General features: G+C 40.5%; 1 pseudogene across 1 annotated transcript; it reads left to right on the forward strand.

Annotated features, from left to right (window-relative positions):
• The first annotated feature begins 8,201 nt into the window (after positions 1–8,201).
• Positions 8,202–9,229, forward strand: LOC101006410 (annotated as a pseudogene). Its single transcript, XR_002522193.2, has one exon. The product of XR_002522193.2 is annotated as a very-long-chain enoyl-CoA reductase pseudogene (transcript).
• The last annotated feature ends 895 nt before the right edge of the window (positions 9,230–10,124 follow it).

Consider the following 10,124-nt stretch of genomic DNA (forward strand, 5'->3'; position numbering starts at 1 on the left):
GCTGAAAAGAGGGCACTCAGCAGTGATGATAGCCAGGTCAGCCTTTGTGAGCGGAAGTCCATGTTGCTGAGCCCATGCATAACCTCCCTCCCTGCCACCATGGCCACTTTGTTCATGAACCCACTGGGCGATGACAGGGGTGACTGGGGAAAGAGGCTGAGTGGTGTTCACAGAACGGGTCATCCCATCCTATCCACCTGATTATTAAAATCTTCCTCTGCTGAGGTCATCTGTTGGTGATCTCTCACATGGGATACAAATATCTTCACAGTTTTTGACCACTCAGAAAGACCTATCCACATACCTCTTCCACAAGTTTCTTTGTCACCAATTTATCAATCATGCTTCTTTTAAGTTCCTGACCATCCAGCCAAACCATTGGCTACTGCCCATGAATCAGTATATAATTGTACATCTGGCCATTTCTCTGTCCATGCAAAGTGCACAACCAGGTGCACTGCTTGAAGTTCTACCTACTGGAAAGATTTTTCCTTCACTGCTGTCCTTCAGAGATGTCCTAGAAAGGGGCTGTAGTGCTGCAGCTGTCCACTTTCTGCATATTGTGGAGAACCATGTGTGAACCAGGCCCTATCTAGTCTTCTCTTCCTCTGTCAACTGATCACAGGGAACTCCTCACGAGACCATCGGTACAGGCTGGGTGAAAGAAGGCAGGGTGGCAGAAGTGGAGACCATGGACATTTGAGATACTTCCTCATGTAACTTATTCATGCCTTCAGGACCTGCTTGAGTTTGATCACGTATATACCACTTCCATTTGATGATGGAATGCTGCTGTGCATTCTAGCCACACTGGCAGCTAATTAGATGGTGCCCACCCACATCAAGGGTGGGTCTGCCTTTCCCAGCTCACTGACTCAAATGTTAATCTCCTTTGGCAACACCCTCACAGACACACCCAAGATCAATATTTTGCATTCTTCATTCCAATCAAGTTGATGCTCAGAATTAACCATCACAGAACTCATGAAGGATCCTGGGACCATTCCTCAGGGAGGTAAAAAGCTCAACTGCATTGCATTAGGGAATTTATTTTCTGAGTGTTATTATTGACTTAATCAATGTTTTGTTACTCATAAGGAATTGGCTACCATACTACTATTGTAGCAAGACTGTAACCCTGAAACTCTTAGGACAGATTTATTGTATCTGAATTTTCAAGAGACTCTCTTATTCATTTCCAGAGATTTTGAAATTGGAGAGAGAGAGATTGAGGATAATTTCATCCAAAACATTTTTTCCTAAATTATTTAGAAATACCTTTTGAATTATATAAAATTTATTTTTTAAAAAAAGTATGCCATAAACCTGAAAATATATGGAAGTAGCATAACTTGGTATAGAAGGAAGGAAGGAAGGAGAGAAGGAAGGAAGGAAGGGAGGGAGGGAGGCAGGAAGGAAGGATGGAAGGAGAGAAGGAAGGAAGGGAGGGAGGGAGGCAGGGAGGGAGGGAGGAAGGAAGGAAGGAAGGAAGGAGAGAAGAAAGAAAAGAAAAGAAAAGAAAAAAGAAAAGAAAAAAGAAGGGAGGGAGGGAAGAAAGGAAAAGAGAAAGAAACAAAGAGAAGAAAGAAAGAGAGAAAAAGAAAGAGAGAAAGAGAAAGAAAGGAAGGAAAGAAAGAAAAGAAAGATAGAAAGAAAAGAGAGAAAGAAAGGAGTCATATAATCCCACAATTCAAAATGCTACTTGAAATTGGAGTCTGATAAGCCTGTGGTAAATTGCATTCCAGTTACTGGCCAGTCCTATAATGTTAAACCTCAGTCTACATCTATGTCTGTGGATGAGAGGCGATAACCTCTCTTTGTTGTAGGCGTTAACATAATACATAGAGATTGCCTCATATAGTGATACACTGGCTACATCGTAGACTTTCAAAAGATAATTTCATTTTTGTTATTTTTGCCTGCTACAGATATTCTGTTAGAGGGTAAAAATCCTCCAATTGTATATGTGTGAACATAGATAAGGAAGACAAAGATGTAGAGCATCACTGTGAGAACTCCCTTGTTTTTCAGATCGTATTTGAAGCTTTTAGGGGTTTACTGATAGTCCCATGAACTAAGGGAAAGCAGTATATCTTTCACATCTAGTAAACATCTAATTTTAAAACGGAAAACCATGATCAATTCTTAAAAAAAAAGAGAGAAATCAATGTAAGAATACATAGGAAACTGGTAAGGTTGCCTCTAGGAAGGAGGAATAAGGGATAAACGTGGAGACGGTGGAGTCAATTTTCACTTTACTCCCTTTTATATTTTGCTATAGTGTGTATGCATTTTTGGCATCATTATTTTAAATGGTATTTTTTTAAGAAACAGACACTGAAGATAAATGGCGTTTAAGTAAATCAGCACAATGTATTCCAAGCAGTCAGGTCTTCTACAGTTTTGGAAAAACTTCTGTACTTTGCAGGGAATTAGTTGGGAGCAGAAAGTTTTTCAAGCGTATTCTTCACAGACATGGTATTTTATGAATCAAAGTATCTCTTGTGTGTTCAAGTAATACTCTAAACTATCTTTAAAATTTATAGGTAGAAACTATCATCAGAACCTGCTAAGCAATGATTATTTAACTAAGTAGCAAATATTAAAACACACACACACACACACACACACACACACACACACACAATATGCAAAGCTCTTGGCTAGTCCTTTGGTGGAGAGGTACTGGAAGGAAGTTGTAAAATATACTATAAATGTGTTTAAGCTATAAAATAATCTTATCTGGATTATGATGCAGTGGGGAAGATGAATACATTTTAAAAACCATTATAAGGTATCCTGCAGTACATTTTATAAATGCATAGCATTAATAAATACTATATGACATGGAGAGAAAATGATATTTTTGTGTGTAGAGAAATTTAAGAAACTGTCTTTGGGGAAGGTGATAGAAGAACGGATATCTGAAGGTTGTCTACGGAGTAAAGGGCCTTGCAGACAGTAAGAGCACTTCAGTTAAGGAGCTGGGGTTGGTAAGCACAGGGAGTGCTTAGACAGGAAAGGGTATGAGGGTACCAGAGGAGGGCAATATATTAGGAGACAGATAGACCTGGTGCAGTGGTTCACGCCTGTAATCCTAGCACTTTGGGAGGCTGAGGCAGGTGGATCACCTGAGGTCAGGAGTTCAAGACCAGCCTGGCCAACATGGCGAAACCCTGTCTCTACTAAAAATACAGAATTTAGCCAGGCATAGTGCTGGGTGCCTATAATCCCAGCTACGCAGGAGGCTGAGGCAGGAGAATCTCGTGCACCTGGGGGACAGAGGATGCAGTGAGCCGAGATCGCATCACTATACTCTAGCCTGGGCAAAACAGTGAAACTCCGTCTCAAAAAAAAAAAAAAAAAAAAAAATAGGAGACAGACTCCAGTCAGGAAAGAGCCAAACCGCATCAGGATTTGAACATCAGGTTGAGGACTTAGAACTTTTTTCTAGAAAAACTGGGGAACATTTGAAGATTTTTCAGCCAAGTTAACATTTTCAGATGATAACTTTGTGTCAGTATAACAGATGAACTGGCATGAGGAGCATCTCAGGACTGTGAGATTAGAATAGGCTTTTGAGATGGTACCTGAATAGGAGCCTCATTATATGTCAATCCTGGCTCTGACTGCTCCTGCCAAAGCAATAAAATGTGGGACTACCTAGGGGGACAACTGCAAAACAGGCACGTCTCATGACTCTTACACATTTTTGTTTAATCTGGAATTTTGGTTAACATCGTGAAGAGAAACACATGTCTGGCATCATTCATGATTACCTTAAGTGAAGAGGTGATTCAAAAGCAATTGGCTCTGTTACACGGAGCATGACCACAATTATGCTGGAGGTCATGACTATTTGAATCAATAAAAGAGTATGAGTCGAGATGTTGCTCCCTTAGGAGTTTCAGGAGAGTCCATTTTCAATATCTACAGTAAGGTTTCTTCTAATTTGGATGATTTTTACTTTGAAACTGGTTTTGTATAACAAAATATTATGCAGTAGCTTCCAGGGATAATTTCCTAAGGTAAGGTTTTAGTTATAGCTTGTGATTTGTTTTGTAAATTAGAGATTTTTTTTTCCCCAATTCAAGAAGCTAAGAGTTACGTCTGGAATTCTTTGGAAGAGCTATACTGGTTAAGTGCCTGGCTCACACTCTAAAAAATGCTTTTATAGTTTAAGGAAGCTCAAGCAGAAGCCGTCAGTTCTGATTTGCCCATGGTGTCAAACATCAGAAGAGTTTTCCAATGGGCCTTTATGAGTTTTATTTTCGCTTCAATTAAGAAGATATCTGGGTGTTTAATGGGGGCTTCTCAAGCTACTGGAGCAGAGCTAGAGCAAATGACCTCATTCACTTGGAGAAATAAAGTAACAGTGTCACAGATGCTTCGTAAACCTTCACATAATTGCAAATGGGAGGTAAGGGAAATATCAGAAGAGAAATTTGGATCAAAGAACATTATATCCATATATGTAGCTGTGTTTCTCTTACCATGAGCTTTCAAAACAATACACACTTGCCAGCAAAGACAAAAGGAAAGCTACTTTCATAACAAAATATTCATTAAGAAGATTCATTTTATTTAACTGGAACTAGGTTACAATGTCAGTAGAATTTAACCAATTTCCAGCAGTATGATTTTTCTGGTCATCAAGGGAAACTTTGTATTTGAGTTCTGATTTAGACCATGAGTTCTTTAGCAAAGAGAGGAGATCTTGAGTGTGCTGTTCATGTTGTTTTTAAAATATAGGCTATAAAAAAAGTCTCAAATCCCCTTAAGAATTAAGTTGGTGCCAGAGATTTCCAGGAAAAAAAAAAAAAATAGAAATAAAACAGTGAAGCTTGAAGAGCTTATAAAAGAAGTAACTTGGGTATAGTTTATCTTTCATACCAGGTGGTCATTGTAAAGTACAGGAGTCTCCTGGAATGGTGAAGAAATAAGAGAAAACAAAGGCTTTACCAGAAAGAGACCTTCAGAGAGGTTTGCGCAAATCTGGGGAAGTAGTGTTGCCTCAGGAAAAGATTTATGTACCCAGGTGGATATATCTCTCCAACCTGAAGCCACATGGAGTAGAAAGCTGTAAAATTAAAAAAAATCCAAGCAGAGTGAGCTAAGAGAACTCTGAAGGTAATGAGAAGTCCTAAGGAGGCAACTTAAGGTCTGGTTTCTGATCAGCTGTGAGTTGTGCTTAAAAACTGCTCCCATTCAGGGATCGCTTTCAGTGAGGCCTGATTGTGTCACAGCAGTGATAAAGCACCAATGTACTAGTGCTGTGAGTCCACAGTGTGTCTATGAATGATTTTAAATTTAGGAAGACACCCTAAATGAGTTAGATTTAAATTTGCACTTGTTGATAAGAATGAAACTTATTAAAACTTTTACTTCTTTAAAAGCATTTTCAATATTAGCACTTATAATATGTAAGTAATATGAGTACCTGTTTAAAAAGTTAACTGCTAACTGCTGTTTTGTTATTTTTTTTTTTTTTTTTTTGAGACGGAGTCTCGCTCTGCCGCCCAGGCTGGAGTGCAGTGGCCGGATCTCAGCTCACTGCAAGCTCCGCCTCCCGGGTTCACGCCATTCTCCTGCCTCAGCCTCCCGAGTAGCACAGGCGCTCGCCACTGCGCCCAGCTAGTTTTTTGTATTTTTTAGTAGAGACGGAGTTTCACCGTGTTAGCCAGGATGGTCTCGATCTCCTGACCTTGTGATCCGCCCGTCTCGGCCTGTTTTGTTATTTTAACATAGGTATTGGGTGAGTAGGAAAGGAATAGAAATGACTAAAATTTAAGTCTGTGATCAGTGGTGCATGAAAGTATACTTGGTGCCCACTTTTTTTCAGTGGCAGCCACCTATTTTATGCCTGCAGAATTTATGTAAAAAGTTGCTGAGTCTAATAAGCTCCAAATTATGGAGAGAGGACTGAAAAACAAGATATTATTTGGGACAAGTGTAAGAAATGGTAGCTGTAGCTATTCTACGTCTCTGAAGTGTGACAAAGTCTGAATTTCAAAGTTGGACATTTCAAGTATTTCATCAAGCTGTAATTTAACCTCCAGGGTTTATCTCTTTGCTTTTAAAGGATTATTCTTTAAACTAAGCCTACAGCCATTCTGGAATAATCCAATTTGTTCAGGACACATCATATATAATACTACCTCACTTTTTCCCCAACTCCTTTATATTGTTGTTAGGTTACTGACCTTCTGAACAACCCTGTAAGGCACATATCAAAGGTCCCATATTAGTGTTGAAACAGTTAAACCACAGACAACTTGGAAGGCTGTGCTACAGTAAAATATATGACATGTGTTTTGTATTTTTGGGGGGATGGATATTTTTCTCTTTTTTTCTTACTTAGCAAGATGTATGACAGACCAGAGAGAAGGAAAAATAGACAAATTCATTATTTTCAATTAATAGGGGTCATACTAAATCCCCACAAATTTCTGAACTATTTGCTTCCATTTAGGTTTCCAGACTATGAAGAAACCTTACAGAATTGCTATATGAACAGCAACTATTTAAATGTTCATCTTCGTAGCCACTAATTAAAATAAAGAGGAAAAATTTAACAAACTTTTATTTTTGGCAAATACATTTAATTTGAAATAAATATGTAGCCTACTTTATTTTTATAAAACAATCTTCTTAGAAAAATAAATAGAATTATTTTTGTTTTCTATCATGTGGGGTTGAATGCAGGTTTCATAGGTAGTATGGAGGCTTACACAAGTAGAGATCTTAAAGAAAAGTAAAAGAAAATTACAAATACAATATTAGCTATATGCAAATATTTACTGAAAATGAGAAAAACATCACAATAAATTTCAAAATTTCCCAAGGTCACAAATACAATAGGCATCGAAAATCCAGAAAAAGCATAATAGTTGTATTAATTTATTGTCTCTTTTTCTGTATGATTTAACATTACAGTAATGTGATATTTTCTATAAAGAGAATAGAAAGAAACTTTTGTCTTTGCTTTATCATAGTTGAACGAGAATTTTTGTTCAGTCGTTTGGAAAAGTTTCTCTTAGCTCCATAAATCGTATCGATAATGTTATGTAGAATTACTGTCAAGTATATGGAAAAATCTCTATGAAATGTCTTTCATAGAAGAACTTACAATTTCAGGTTCATTTTTGGGTTTCTTGTGCAGTGACTAATCTTATATGCTCTTTGAATGAGCATGATTGATGACAATCAAAGAACCTCCCTTTGAGTCCAGGAGCATTAGGAAGGTACTTGGAGCTATTCCTGCATTCCAACAGGTAGCAGTTACTTACCTGTGCATTAAAGTGATAGTGCATTAAATACATAAATGTATCCCACTAAACCCAAAATAAAAGTATCCCCAACTTCACTTCTCGTTAGCCAGATTCCAAATGTGTCTGTGGCCATTCCAAACCCTATGACACTGCAGGAAGTCAGTATGGAAAGTGACAGCAGAACAACTGTGGTTAAAATGTCTTATGATTGGAAAATTCACAAAAATTATAATGATCTTGTAAACATTGCTAGGGTACCCTTAATGGAGGAGCCTGCACAAGTGAAAGGCCAAAATCATTGTAAATTTACTTCTGTTAAATTTAACAAACTAATAAAGCTACAGATTTGTTTAGAGTAAAATTCAGAGTACTAATGTGTGTGAGAGTTAAGATGTATACTGATGGGCATTCTTTTGTTATGCAATAAATAATGATGTGAGTTGATTCCAGTACCATATTTACTGTAGCAGTATGATATATGAGTGAGTGTTAATAACACTAAGATTTTTATGAAGGGACAGTAATTTTTTTTAAGTTCAGTGAATTCTAATGTCAAGTAAGTCCCCCAAATTTAAGTGTTCTCAAAGGCATTATCTACAGTTGAGGTTGTGGAGTAAATGGCCAATTAAATAATAAAATGTTTAAATGTTTGGCTAGAATAATGAGACATTTTGAGCATTTTTCTGAATATAAAGTTAATCCTGAGATGGCCAAAAAAAAAAAAAAAAATTTAAGAAAGTACAAGTAAACTATCAAAAGACCAAATATATAAGGCAATATTGTTTTGGGACTTCTGTAAAGAAGATTACATAATGCCACTTGGTATATAGCATTGCAGGAAGTCAGGGACCGCGAACGGAGGGACCCGGTGTTGTGCCACACAGTTAGGCAGCAGCAGGCGCGGAGCAGTAGCCGCTCTGGGAGGGAGCCATGAAGCACTAAGAGGTGGAGATTCTGGATGCAAAGACAAGGGAGAAGCTGGTTTCCTGGACAAGGTGGAGACCCATGCCACCATTGCGGAGATCAAGAACCTCTTCACCAAGACCCATCCGCAGTGGTACCCTGCCCACCAGTCCCTCCACCTGGACCCCAAGGGCAAGTCCCTGAAGGATGAGGATGTTCTGAAGAAGTTGCCCATGGGCGCCACGGCCACACTCTACTTCCGGGACCTGGGGGCCCAGATCAGCTGGGTGACGGTCTTCCTAACAGAGTACACGGGGTCTTCTTCATCTATCTGCTCTTCTACTTCCCAGTGCCCTTCATTTGTGGCCACACATATGACTTCACATCCAGTTGGCACACGGTGGTGCACCTGCCCTGCATCTGTCACTCATTCCACTACGTCAAACACCTGCTGGAGACGCTCTTCGTGTGCCACTTCTCCCATGGCACCATGCCTTTGCCCAACATCTTCAAGAACTGCACCTACTACGGGGGCTTCAATGCGTGCCTGGCCTATTATATCAATCACTTGCCCCCTACTTACGGAGCTCAGCAGGTGAAACTGGCACTCGCCATCTTCGTGATCTGCCTGTGCTTGGCGGCTTCTCCATCCACATGGCCCTGTGGGACCTGCGGTCCGCTGGGTCCAAGACCCGGAAGATCCCGTACCTCACCAAGAAGCCTTTCACGTGGCTCTTCTTGCTGGTGTCCTGCCCCAACTACACCTACGAGGTGAGGTCCTGGATCAGTTTCTCCACCATGACCCAGTGTCTCCCAGTGGCCCTGTTCTCCCTGGTGAACTTCACCCAGATAACCATCTGTGCCAAGGGCAAGCACCATAGCTACCTGAAGGAGTTCCAGGACTACCTGCCCCTGCGCATGCCCATCATCCCCTTCCTGCTCTGAGCGCTCACATCTGCGGGTGCTCAGCCCCTCACCAGGCAGCATTCTGCCTGGGAAGTGGGGCCCACAGCTCTCCAGCACCCGGAATAAAGCCCGCCTGCCCCAGTCAAAAATGTATATTTATATTTATATATATATGTATATATATACACACAAAATTAGCCTGGCACAGTAGTGCGTGCCTGTAGTTCCAGCTACTCGGGAGGCTGAGGCAGGAGAATCACTTGAACCTGGGAGGCCGAGGTTGCAGTGAGCCGAGATTGCACCATTGCACTCCAGCCTGCGGGACAAGAGCCAGACTTCATCTCAGCTTCCTGAGTAACTGGGATTACAGGCACCTGCCACCACACCCAGCTAATGTTTTGTATTTTTAGTAGAGACAGTGTTTCACCATGTTGGCCAGGCAAGGTGGCTCACTCCAGTAATCCCAGCACTTTGGGAGGCCTAGGTGGGCAGATCCCCTGAGGTCAGGAGTTCAAGACTAGCCTGACCAACCTGGTGAAACCCTGTCTCTACTGAAAATATAAAAAGAATTAGCTGGGCATGGTGCCAAGCTCCTGTAATCCCAACTACTCGGGAGACTGTGGTGCACTGGCCAGGGGAACCCTCCCCCGATATTTCAACATAGGTTCTTTCTGTTTTCCCTAAGTGTCCACTGTTCTGAGAAATAAAGAGAAAGAGTACAAAGGGAGAAATTTTACAGCTGGGCCGCTGGGAGTGACATCATATATCAGTAGGTCCGTGATGCCCACCTGAGCTGCAAAACCAGCAAGTTTTTATTAAAGATTTCAAAAGGGGAGAGGGTGCAAGAACAGGGAGTAGGTAACAAAGATCACATGCTTCAAAGGACAAAAAGGAGAACAAAGATCACATACTTCTGAGGAAACAGGACCAGGGCAAAATCAGAAACTCCTGATAAGGATCTATGTTCAGTTGTGCACGTATTGTCTTGACAAACATCTTAACAGAAAGCAGGGTTCGAGAGCAGGGAACCAGCCTGACCTCAAA

The sequence above is a fragment of the Papio anubis genome, chromosome 3 (genome assembly GCF_008728515.1).
Source record: "Papio anubis isolate 15944 chromosome 3, Panubis1.0, whole genome shotgun sequence".
NCBI lineage: Eukaryota > Metazoa > Chordata > Mammalia > Primates > Cercopithecidae > Papio > Papio anubis.